The sequence below is a fragment of the Hordeum vulgare genome, chromosome 5H, assembly GCF_904849725.1.
Source record: "Hordeum vulgare subsp. vulgare chromosome 5H, MorexV3_pseudomolecules_assembly, whole genome shotgun sequence".
In the NCBI taxonomy this organism is placed as follows: Eukaryota; Viridiplantae; Streptophyta; class Magnoliopsida; order Poales; family Poaceae; genus Hordeum; species Hordeum vulgare.
In genome coordinates, this window is record NC_058522.1 from 161,698,298 (window position 1) to 161,712,366 (window position 14,069).

A 14,069-nucleotide genomic window follows, 5' to 3' on the forward strand; every position below is an offset into this window, starting at 1 on the left:
CACTTCGCCTATCTTTGTCACCGATAAGGATTATGAATTCTCTGTCGACCCTAAGATAATCTCTCTAGTCGAATCTGATCCTTTTCACGGTTATGAGTCTGAGACGGTCATAGCCCATCTTGCCAAACTATCCGAAATAGCCAACCTTTTCACTAATGAGGAGAAGGTCAGCCACAACTATATCCTTAAGCTGTTTCCTTTCTCTCTAAAGGATGACGCTAAAGTCTGGTTCACCTCTCTTGCTCCTGGATGTGTGAGTAGTCCCGAGGATATGGTCTATTACTTCTGTGAAAATATTTCCCTGCCCATAAGAAGTAAGCTGCCTTGCAGGAAATATACAACTTTGCTCAACTCCAAGAAGAGAGTCTTCCACAAGCTTGGGGGAGGCTCGTCCAGCTACAGAATGCTTTGCCTGATCACCCTCTTAAGAAGAACGAGATACTTGATATCCTCTATAACGGACTTACCGATGCCTCTAGAGACCACCTAGATAGTTGTGCCGGTTGTGTTTTTAGGGAACGAACTGTAGAACAAGCTGAGACCCTACTGAATAACCTCTTGATCAACGATAATGCTTGGACTATTCCCGAACCACCTCCTAAGCCAACTCCTAAGAAAAGAGGTATTCTATTCCTCAGTCCCAAAGATATGCAAGAAGCCAAGAAATCTATGCAAGAGAAAGGCATCAGATTTGAAGATGTCAAAAATCTACCACCTATCGAAGAGATCCATGGTCTCGATAACCCGATACAGGTAGTAGAAGTGAATTCCCTGCGTAGGTTTGATGAGAGTGATATTCCTTTTGATAAACCTGCTAGCCTATGCTTTGATGAATTTGTTAACTTTGTTGCCAAACAACAGAGTTTCAATGATTATGTTAGCAGACATTTGGAACAAAGTACTCGTATGCTTAGCCATTTAAGTGCTTGTGTAGACACAAATGTCAATGATCTGAAGCTTCTGAGTAAACATGCCTCTATGATTACTACTCAGGTAGAACAAGTACTTAAAGCTTAGAATGTCCTACTCAATGAATTAAATGACAACTCTGTCATAGTCATTACCAGAGGAGGCAAAATGACTCAGGAACCTTTGTATCCTGAAGGTCATCCTAAGAGAATTGATCAAGATTCTTAAGGAATCAATGCTGATACACCGAGTCATCCTAAGGAGAAGAAGAAGGATGATAGAAACCTGCACACCAGTTCACCAAATACGCTCACACCTGAAGAACCTAATGATATTTCTGCGTCTGATGCAGAAACACAATCTCGTGGTGAACATGAACCTGGTGACAATATGTACAGTGATGTTCATAATAATGCTCAACCTAGCAATGATGAGGATGTGGAGATTGAACCTACAGTTAATCCTGATAATCCACAACCTAAGAGATACGACAAGAATGACTTCACTGCTAGGAAGCATGGTAAAGAAAGAGAGCCATGGGTTCAGAGACCTATGCCCTTCCCTCCTAAGCCATCCAAGAAAAAGGATGATGAGGATTTTGAGCGCTTCGTTGAGATGATAAGACCCGTCTTTCTGCAGATGCGGTTAACTGATATGCTCAAGATGTCTTCGTATGCCAAGTACATGAAAGATATCGTGACTAATAAACGGAAGATACCTGATCTTGAGATCTCCACCATGCTTGCCAACTACACTTTTAAAGGTGGAACTCCTAAGAAACTTGGTGATCCCGGAGTGCCCACTATACCTTGCTCCATTAAAGGAAACTACGTAAGAACTGCCTTATGTGACCTTGGAGCCGGTGTTAGTGTTATGCCGCTTTCTCTTTATCGTAGACTTGAATTGGATAAGTTGACACCCACTGAAATTTCTCTGCAAATGGCCGACAAATCAACTGCTTTCCCTATCGGCGTTTGCGAGGATGTGCTTGTTGTGGTTGCCAATACCACTATCTTAACAGACTTTGTTATCTTGGATATTCCCGAGGACGATGCCATGGCTATCATCCTCGGAAGACCCTTTTTAAACACGGCAGGGGATGTTATAGATTGCAACAAAGGCAATGTCACTTTCCATGTCAACGGTAATGAGCGCACAGTGCACTTTCCGAAGTAATGATATCCAGTACATTGCATCAATGCTATCGAAAAGACTTCATCGATTCTCATTGGGAGCTTTGAATGCCCTATCCCTTGTGTCAGGATGAAGTATGATTTGATTGTTGGGGAGATACATATCACCATTGAGGTGACTTAGTGGCTATTCGAAAATTCTCCGTTCTCTCTTGCGATTTGAGAAGGTTTTGTCATAAGGACTTGATCAATCCCATTGACGGATTTATTTCGATGACCATGAAACGGATGAATCAAAGAGTCACATACCTCTGTTTTGAGTTTTCCTTTTCTTTTCCTTAGATGAAAAATGATAGAATTAGTTTAGTTTTTCCTGTTTTCTGTTTCAGCGTCTCGGAGAAAAATACCTCGAAAATAAAAGTTCTCCGATGGTCCTGAAAATTTAATATGATTTTTTCTAGAATTTTTGAAAATTTCTGGGCCTGAGAGTTGGCATGGGGGCCAGACTAGTGGGCCACAAGCCCTGCCACTGCCACCTACCCCCTGGTGGCGGGGTGCAAGCTTGTGGGGCCCACACGCACCCCCTCCACTCATTCCAGCTCCCAGCCTCTTCTTCCACCTCCAGAAAAAATTGTTTCGTAGCTCAAACCCGTGTTCTTGCTCATTTGGCTGTGATTTTCGATCTCCTTGCTCAAAGCACCATTCTTCGAACCGTTTTGGGGAAATTACTCCTTGGTAAGTGACTCCTCCATTGGTCCAAATAGTTTTTGCTCTAGTGCTTTATCCTTCGCGTATTCTTGCTACCTTGGTGACCCTGTTCTTGAGCTAGAAATGTTGATTTTAGCTGGTTCCAAGTAGTTTTAGCGCGTGATACGGTCTCTAGGCACTAGTAGGAGTATTTGCTACAAGGTGTGGTGGGTCTTTATTCACTTTTTCTCTTGAACTTCAAAAATTTCAGCAAAAGGAAATTATGTTCAGGAGGAAGTTTCATGGTGGTTCCTCAAGTAAGAAGGGTCCTCGTCTCTCCTTTCGGGAGCCCGAACCTTTTAAACTAAGGGACGCACCGGTGCAACCATGTGAATGGCCTTTCGATGAGTTCCTGATCAAAGCAGGTTTCAAGGATGAGTTTGATACACTTGTCCGCAATGCCGGGTTAGAAGAATTCCTCTGAGATAAATGTGAACAATATGCTTTGATCAGTGCCTCTTTCGTGCGTAGATTTAAATTCTCAGTTGGCCGTGACTCATCCATACTGTTTGATCTGTATGATAAATCATATACCGTGGATCTGGAGGATTTCAATAGGATTTGCAAGATACCCGATGGGGGTAGTGTTAATGATCCTCGTAAGTCCTCGATCACAGACTTTGTCTCCAGTATAACTGTTGGAGAAACCAGAGATATCACGCAAGCCACCATAGGAAGCATCCATTTCCCTGCCTTGCACTACCTTGCCCTCTTCATAGGTAGGTGCATTAACGGCAAGGGTGCCCATTGTCACCTATGCGCTTCCGACCTTAGTATCATTAAGAGCGCAGTAACAGGTGACAGGAGCTTCAATATGGGAGCTATAATAGCAAGGAGGCTGAATAAAAATGCTAGTGAGGGGGACTTCTTTGGTGGAGTTTATGCTACACGCTTAGCAAATTTTCTTGGAGTATCCATCCGTCCAGAATACCCTCCTCTCCGTACAGCCTACCTTGATCGTGTCGCTCTAACATGCTACCAGTTCCTTGAGAGAGATCATGGATCCCTCCTATACCGCTTGATATTTAACCGGCAACGTGTTTTCCATATTACCCTTCCTGCTCCTGCTTTCTTTGACTTTCACGTAAAACAAAGATACTACATAACCATAGGAGAGGCAGAGGAGTATGAGAGGGAGGCGACGGCTGCTCGACTTCGTGAGGCAGCTATTCAGACAGTGGCTGCAGCACTCCCGTATAACACCCATTATGACTTTGGGTTTCGCGAGGATCATCCATGGGAGTAGACCAAGCAAGGCCAAAAGCCTAAGCTTGGGGGAGTACGTGTTCTCACCGACTTTACATTCATGCTTATGCTTTCACTTTGTTAGCCGATGTTTACACTTTGCCAATGTATTATCCATGCTAGTTTATTTTCGTTTTCTTGTTTTCTTGTCTTGTGTCATTTTCAGAAAACCCAAAAAGATTTTTCTTTCTTCTTTTGCTTGTTGGGAGCTTTCCCGTGTAAATAGTTTTATTTTTCTTTGTGTCAAGGTAGAAGATATTGGTTACAATGTTTATTGGTTCTTGCATGCTTACCTTTTTAGCTTTCAAAGAGCCATATTATTTTGTCTTGTCCTTTGTGTTTGCGTGCAGATTCAGCTTAGTCCAATGGCTTATTATCGTTTTCATCGTTCGATCGTGCAAATGAAAGGCAACAATGATGATATATGATGAAGTGAGTGAGACTGAAAAGCTGGTATGAACTCTACCTATTTTGTTTTTGTAAATATGACTAGCTTGTCGACCCAGATTTAGCTTTGTTGTGAGAGAACCATGTTTGCAATGACAACTTAGAGTTCATAGTTTCTGATGCCATGCTTATTTAGCTTAGAGCTTATAATGGTTTGTCTTGAATGCCAACATAGATTTTGAGATGACTATGATGTAGTATGATAGGAAGATATTCTCCTTTGAATGTTTCAAGTGGCTTGACTTGGCGCATGTTCATGCATGTTGTTGAAACAAAATCAACATAGCCTCTATGATGTTCGTGTTCATGGTGATTTATATCCTGTTCATGCTTGCATTCAATGTTAGTCAAACTCATTGCATCTTGATGACTGTTGTCGCTCTCTAGTTGGTCGCTTCCCAGTCTTTTGCTAGCCTTGACTTGTACAAAGCGGAATACTGCTTGTGCATCCACTTCCATAAACCCAAAAGTTTTTCCATGAGAGTCCACCATACCTACCTATTTGCGGTATCTACCTGCCGTTCCAAGTAAATTTGCATGTGCCGTTCTCTAAACCTTCAAGAAATAATTTGTTTTGCATGCCCGAACCGCTCATGTGGTGACAGAGGGCTATTGGTATCTTCCATGCTAGGAGTGTTATCCTCGACATGTGTTTATTCACAGTCATTCACGAGAAAGGGGCCGGTAATTGGAATGCCCTGTTCCACGCTTTAATCGAAAACATAACTGTAAAACAAGACTCCCCCCGGATTGATGTTAGTATGGATAGTACCCGAGGATTCGGTTAGCCATGGAGTGTGATTGATTGGTGGTGGGGGAGTTAAAAGTTTACTTTTCTGTTTGGGAACCACCTATAGGATGAGTAGCATGGAAGATATTGAGAACTCTTGGTCATTGCGTTGACAATGAAAGCATGCCACCCAAAATTATTATCTCTGTTTTCAAAGCTTGAGCTCTGGCACCTCTGCAAATTAATGCTTCCCACTGCGAAGGGCCTGTCTATTTATTTTCCTGCCGAGTCATCCTCCTCTTATATAAGTACCAATTAGAGAGCACCTCTGTCATTTTTATGCTTTGCTTTTGATTGATATTGAGTATGACTATGACTGGATCTTCATTGCTATGAATTACAATGTTTAGTCAGCCCTTGATCTTTGAAAGTGCTCTGCATTTATGTTTTGCGGTCTCAGAAAGAGCTAGGAAGATACCACCTATTCATATTGCTTCATGCTTAATGCTTGTCACTAGGGCCCGAGTGCCATGATTTCAGATCTGAAATTATTGTGTTGTCACCAATATATGTGTGTTTTAGATCTGATCTTGCAAGTTGTAGTTACCTACTCTGTGTTATGATCCGGCAACCCCGGAGTGACAATAACCGGAACCACTCCCGGTGATGTCCATAGTTTGAGGATTTCATGTGTTCACCAAGTGCTAATGCGTTGGTCCGGTTCTTTATTAAAAGGAGAACCTTAATATCCCGTAGTTTCCTTTTGGACCCCACTGCCACGGGAGGGATGGACAATAGATGTCATGCAAGTTGTTTTCCCTAAGCATGTATGACGACACACGGAATGCATGCCTACATCACATTGAAGAACGGGAGCTAGCCACATATCTCTCCGTGTTATATCTGTTGCATGATGAATATCATCCAAACAAATCACCGACCCATTGCCTACGAGTTTGTCCTACTGCTGTTACTTGTTTTTCTCTGCTGCTGCTACTACTGTTGCTACTTGTTTTGCTCTGCTGCTGCTGCTACTGTTGCTATTACTATCGCTTGCTACTGTTGCTACTTGCTACTACTGTCACTACTGCTGTTTCTTGCCGCTGCTATTGCTCGTTACACTACTACTACCTGTTACAATCTTGGTACGCTGGACGTTGACGGGAACCGACAATTTCCGTCAATGCGGTAACTTGGCGCCATTGATACAATCGTTAGGAATAGTCTGCTGTCAACAGATCGTTTCTGACACCGTTGTTATCATACTACTTTGCTACTCATACTTTGCTTGCAGATACTAATCTTTCAGGTGTGGTTGAATCTAAAAAATTCAGCTGCTAATACTCGAGAGTATTCTCTCACCTCCTGCCTGGCGTATCAACAAATTTAGGTCGAATACTCTACCCTCGAAAACTGCTGCGAACCGACGCGCGGGTGGGCCATCAACAACATTCTTCTAGTTCCGTTGCCGGGGAGTGCTAGCAGCATTCTTCTGGTGACGTTGTAGGGGAAGGTTTGTTTTCATCAGCATTCGTCTAGCCATCGCTAGTGATTGCAATCAGTGATCTTCACCAATTTCTTGTTTCGCCTTTATCTTGGCTAACGTCATATGCTTGGGAAAGATCTATATTCATATGTCAACTTGGAAGTAAGTATTCATGAATTATTATTGTTGACATTACCCTTGAGGTGAATGGTTGGGAGGCGAAACTATAAGCCCCTATCTTTCTATGTGTCCAACAGAAACTTTGATCTCATGAGTACCACGTGAGTTGTAGCAATTGTAGAGAATGAAAAGATGATTGAGTATGTGGATTTGCTTTACAAGCTCTTATTTGACTCTTTCTGATGTTGTGATAAATTGCAATTGCTTCAATGACTAAAGGCTATCGGTTGTTAATTCTTGGTAAGGTTCTTGATCCATACTTTACTTTGTGAAGGAATTGTGACTTTAGCATAAGAGTTCATATGATGGTATTTCTGTTCTGACTACGATCATGATGCCTGCATGTTCGTATCTTGTTTTGTCGACACCTCTCTCCCTAAACATGTGGGCATATTCATTGAGCTCGGCTTTCGCTTGAGGACAAGCGAGGTCTAAGCTTGGGGGAGTTGATACGTCCATTTTGCATCATGCTTTCATGTTGATATTTATCGCTTTTTGGGCTGTTATTTCACTTCACGGTACAATACTTATGCGTTTTCTCTCTTATTTTGCAAGGTTTACATGAAGAGGGAGAATGCCGGCAGCTGCAATTCTGGCCTGAAAAAGGAGCAAGTTTGAGATGCCTATTCTGCGCAACTCCAAAAGCCGTGAAAATCAACGTGGATTTTTTTTGTGATTTATAAAAAATACTGGGCCGAAGAAGTACCCGAGGGGCGCCAGCAGGAGGGGCCGCGCCTAGGGGGCTTGTGGGCTCCCACTTGGCCCTCTGGCTCCCCCCTTTTGCTACAAGAAGGCTTTCGGTCTGGAAAAAAATCAAGAGGAGGCTTTTCGGAGGATTCGCCGCCGCCACGAGGCGGAACTTGAGCAGAACCAATCTAGAGCTCCGACAGGACGATCCTCGCGGGGAAACTTCCCTCCCGGAGGGGGAAATCGTCGCCATCGTCATCACCAACACTCCTCTCGTCGGAGGGGAATTGTCACCATGAACATCTTCATCAGCACCATCTCATCTGCAAACCCTAGTTCATCTCTTGTAACCAATCTCCGTCTCGCGACTTCGATTGGTACTTGTAAGGTTGCTAGTAGTGTTAATTACTCTTTGTAGTTGATGCTAGTTGGATTACTCGGTGGAAGAGTTTATGTTCAGATCTTAGATGCTACTCATTAACTCTCCGGTCATGAATATGATTATGCTTTGTGAGTAGTTACTTTTGTTCCCGAGGACACGGGATAAGTCTTGCTATAAGTAGTCATGTGAATTTGGTATTCGTTCGATATTTTGATGTGTTGTATGTTGTTTTTCCTCTAGTGGTGTTATGTGAACGTCGACTACATAACACTTCACCATTATTTGGGCCTATAGGAAGGCATTGGGAAGTAGTAAGTAGATGATGGGTTGCTAGAGTGACAGAAGCTTAAACCCTAGTTTATGCGTTGCTTCGCAAGGGGCTGATTTGGATCCACTAGTTTAATGCTATGGTTAGACTTTGTCTTAATTCTTCTTTCGTAGTTGCGGATGCTTGCGAGAGGGGTTAATCATAAATGGGATGCTTGTCCAAGTAAGGGCAGGACCCAAGCGCCGGTCGACCCACATATCAAACTATCAAAGTAACGAACGCGAATCATATGAACATGATGAAAACTAGCTTGACAGAAATTCCCATGTGTCCTCGGGAGCGTTTTTCCTCCTATAAGACTTTGTCGAGGCTTGTCCCTTGCTACAAAGGGATTGGGCCACTTTGCTGCACCGTTGTTACTTTTGTTTCTTGTTGCTTGCTATGAATCATCTCACCACACAACTACTTATTACCGATAATTGTTGTACTTGCAGATATTACCTTGCTGAAAACCACTCGTCAGATCCTTCTGCTCCTCGTTGGGTTCGACACTCTTACTTATAAAAAGGACTACGATAGATCCCCTATGCTTGTGGGTCATCAATGCTTAAGTCCCTCCAAATCATGTTAGCAATAGCTGCATTTTTTGATTATGAAATCTGGCAGATGGATATCAAAATGGTGTTCCTTAACGAGTTTCTTAAGGAAGAGTTGTATATGATGCAACCCAAAGGTTTTGTCGATCCAGAGAATGCTGACAAAGTATGCAAGCTCCATTGATCCATTTATGGACTGGTGCAAGCATCTCGGAGTTGGAATCTACGTTTTGATGAGGTGATCAAAGCATTCGGGCTTATACAAGTTTTTGGAGAAGCTTGTATTTACAAGAAAGTGAGTGGGAGCTCTATAGTGTTTCTAATATTATATGTGGATGACATATTGCTGATTGGAAACAATGTAGAATTTTTGGGGAGCATGAAGGACTGCTTGAATAATTTTTTTTCAATGATGGACCTCGAAGAAACTGCTTACATATTAGGCATATTGATCTATAGTGATAGATCAAGGCGCTTAATAGTTCTATCACAAAGCACATAGACAAAGTTTTGAGGAAGTTCAAAATGGAACAATCCAAGAAGGGGTTCTTGCGTGTGTTACAAGGTATAAAGTTGAGTAAGACTCAATGCCCAGTAAGTGCAGAAGATCGAGAAAAGTTGAATGTCGTCCCCTATGCTTCAGCCATAGGGTCTATCATGTATGCAATGTTGTGCACAAGACCGAATGTGATCCTTGCCATAAGTATGGCACGCAGGTTTCAAAGTGATGCAGGAGTGGAGAAGTGGGCAGCGATCAAGAATATTCTGAAGTACGTGAAAAGGACTAAGGAAATGTTTATCGTTTATGGAGGTGGCGAAGAGCTCGTCGTAAAGGGTTACGTCGATGCAAGCTTCAACACTATTCCGGATGAATCTAAGTCACAATCCGGATACATGTTTATTCTTAATGGGGGTGCGGTAAGCTGGTGCAGTTCCAAGTAGACGTCGTAGCTGATTCTACATGCGAAGCGGAGTACATAGTGTTGGGGAACGTTGCATGGGAAACAAACAAATTCCTATGCACACGAAGACCTATCATGGTGATGTTCATCTACGAGGGGAGAGTAGATCCACATACCCTTGTAGATCGCTAAGCGGGAAGCGTTAAGAAACGCGATTGATGTAGTGGTATAACTTCGTGATTCAAATGACCGTCGTCCCACGATCCGTTCTGATCTAGCACCGAACGGACGACACCTCCGCGTTCAACACACGTATAGCTCAATGACGATCTCGGCCTTCTTGATTCAGCAATAGAGATGGAGAAGTAGATGAGTTCTCTAGCAGCGTGATGGCATGCCGGTGGTGGTGATGATCTACTCCCGCAGAGCTCCGCCCGAGCTCCGCAGAAATCTGATCTAGAGGAAGAACTACGTGGTATAGGTTTGAGTTGGACGTGGTAAAAGTTGTGTCTCAAAAGCCCTGAAACCACCAATATATATAGGAGGAGGGGAGGGGCTAGACTTGGGGCTCAAGGGAGTCCCAAGGGCGCCGGCCGAAGGGAGAGGTGGACTCCCGCCCCAATTCGGTTTGGGGGAAGGAGTCCACTACTTCCTTCCCACCTCCCTCTTTCCTTTTTTTCCTTTGGTATTTTTCCCTTGTGACGCCATAGCCTTCTTGGGCTGGCCTCACCATCCCACTAAAGGCTGGTGCGCCACCCTAGGGTTACTGGGCTCAATCCTGGGTGGGTGGGCCCCCCCGGTGAACATCCGAAACCCATTCGTCATTCCCGGTACACTGCCAGTAATGCCCGAAAACTTTTCGGTAACCAAATGAAACCATCCTATATATCAATCTTCGTTTCCGTACCATTACGGAAACCCTCGTGACGTCCGTGATCTCATCCGAGACTCCGAACAACCTTTGGTCACTAACACATATAACTCAACTATACTAAAACATCATCGAACCTTAAGTGTCCAGACCCTGCGGGTTCGAGAACTATGTAGACATGACCCGAGACACTCCTCGGTCAATATCCAATAGCGGGACCTGGATGTCCATATTGGATCATACATATTCTACAAAGATCTTATCTGTTGAACCTCTGTGCCAAGGATTCATATAATCCCGTATAACATTCCCTTTGTCCTTCGGTATGTTACTTGCCCGAGATTTGATCATCGGTATCCCTATACCTATCTCAATCTCGTTACTGGCAAGTCTCTTTACTCGTTCCGTAATACAAGATCCCGTGACTTACACTTTGAGTCACATTGCTTGCAAGGATTGTATGTGATGTTGTGTTACCGAGTGGGCCCCGAGATACCTCTCCGTCACACGGAGTGACAAATCCCAGTCTTGATCCATGCTAACTCAACGGGCACCTTCGGAGATACGTGTATAGCACCTTTATAATCACCCAGTACCGTTGGGACGTTTGATACACACAAGGTATTCCTCCGGTGTCAGTGAGTTACATGATTTCATGGTCATAGGAATGAATACTTGACAACAGAAAACAGTAGCAACAAAATGACACGGTCACATGCTACATTTATAATTTGGGTCTTGTCCATCACATGATTCTCCTAATGATGTGATCCAGTTATCAAGTGACAACACTTGCATATGGTCAGAAAACCTTAACCATCCTTGATCAACTGGCTAGCCAACTAGAGGATTGCTAGGGACATTGTTTTGTCTATGTATCCACACATGTATCTATGTTTACATTCAATACAATTATAGCATGGATAATAAACGATTATCTTGAAACAGGAAATATAATAATAACTATTTTATCATTGCCTCTAGGGCATATTTCCAACACATAGCTGCCTCAAAGGCAGCTAAGGAGGGTGTCTGGATGAAGCAGTTCATGACAAATCTTGGAGTTGCGGCGAGCGCACTGGATCAAATAAATATGTTCTATGACAACACTCGTACAAGTGCTCTAGCCAAGGAACCAAGGTTTCACAAGAGGAACAGACATATAAAACGACGCTTCAATGCCATCCGCGATTACATCAAGGAGGAAGACATAAATATTTGCAAAGTGCACACGAATCTGAATGTGGTAACCCCGCTGACTAAGCCTCTTCCACGAGATAAGCATGACCAACGCCAGAACTGTATGGGTGTTAAATTTGTTACATTGTAAATCACATAGAAATGTGGTACTATATTATTGACTCTAGTGCAAGTGGGCGACTGTTGGAAATATGCCCTAGAGGCAATAATAAAATAGTTACTATTATATTTCCTCTTTCGAGATAATCGTTTATTATTCGTGCTACAATTGTATTGAATGGAAACATAAATACATGTGTGGATACATAGACAAAATACTGTCCCTAGTAAGCCTCTAGTTGACTAGCTCGTTGATCAAAGATGGTTAAGGTTTCCTAGCCATAGACAAGTGTTGTCACTTGATAACGTGATCACATCATAAGGAGAATGATGTGATGGACAAGACCCAAATTATAAACGTAGCATGTGATCGTGTTATTTTGTTGCTATTGTTTTGTGCTTGTCAAGTATACATTCCTATGACCATGAGATCATGTAACTCACTGACACCAGAGGAATGCCTTGTGTGTATCAAATATCGCAACATTACTGGGTGACTATAAAGGTGCTCTACATGTATCTCCAAAGGTGTCCGTTGAGTTGGCATGGATCAAGACCGAGATTTGTCACTCCGTGTGACGGAGAGATATCTCGGGGCCCACTCGGTAATACAACATCACAAACAAGCCTTGCAAGCAATGTGACCAAAGAGTTAGCCACATGATCTTGTATTACAGAACGAGTAAAGAGACTTGCAGGTAACGTGAAATAGGTATGGCGATACCGACGATCAAATCTCGGGCAAGTAACATACCAAAGGACAAAGGGAATGATATACGAGATTGTGTGAATCCTTGACATAGAGGTTCAACCGATAAGATCTTCGTAGAATCCTACGATCCAATATGGACATCCAGGTCCCGCTATTGGATATTGACTGGAGAGTATCTCGGTCATGTCTACATAGTTCTCCAACCCGCAGGGTCTGCACACTTAAGGTTTGGTAACGTTTTCGATATAGTCGAATTATTGATGTTGGTAACTGAAGGTTGTTCGGAGTCCCGCATGAGATCCCGGATGTCACGAGGGTTTCTAAAATGGTCTCGAGACAAAGATTGATATATAGGAAGTTTCCATTTGGCTTATGGAAAGTTTTCGGGTACTACCGGTAAAGTACCGGGAATGACGAATGGGTTCCAAAGTTCTACGGGGAGAGGCCACTTGCCCGGGAGAAGACCAAAAGGGTGCCAAGGGTGGCACACTAGCCCCTAGTGGGCTGATGGCCAGCCCAAGAAGGCCTAGGTCAGTCGGAGTGGAGAAAAAGGCAGGGAGAGGAGGCCAATCCGATTTGGGGAAGGAGGTCTCCTCCTTCCAAGTGGAATTGGAAGAGGACTCCTCCCTCCTCCCTCTTGCACCGTCCGAAACCCTAGGGTTTCCCTAGGGCGCTGCCCCTGCCTCCCTCCTATATATAGTGGAGGGGAGAGAGGCTTTTGGCACTCATGCCAAAGTGCAACCCTCCTCCCCTCCACAACTTTGACACCCCGTAGCTAGATACGTCCGGCACGGCGAAGCCCTACCGGAGTAAATTACACCACCATCACCGTCACGCCATTGTGCTGCCGGAGAATTCAGCTACCTCTTCGTCTCTCTTGCTGGATCAACAAGGCGGAGATCGTCATCGAGTTGTACGTGTGCTAAATGCGGAGGCGCCGTCCGTTCGGTACTAGATCGTAACGGAGTTCGTGGAACGGATTGTGATCGGATCGCGAAGACGTTCGACTACATCAATCGCGTTTCTTAACGCTTCCCGCTTAGAGATCTACAAGGGTATGTGAATCCGATCTCCCCTCTCGTAGATGATCATCACCATGATAGGTTTTCGTGTGTGTAGGAAATTTTTTGTTTCTCGTGCGACGTTCCCCAACAGTAGATAGGTCCTATTCTGATGCATAGTTTGTTTTTTCAACCGCTATTGTACCCTACTGCATATTAAATGCTTCGTATAGGTTGACCAGTGACCCCCAGTGATCCCACTTAGTCGCAATTACCCCTGCTTCATTATCGAGGACTCAACAACTTGAAGACTCAGAGACTCGAAGACTCGATCATCCGATCACAAGCCATGACCCATCACATCACCTCACACCCCTCAATTGTACGACCTTGCAGACCTACTATCGAGTATCGAGGGTGATACCTCGTAATGTACTCTCGATGTTAACTCTATAGTGTAGTTAACTAGAGGTG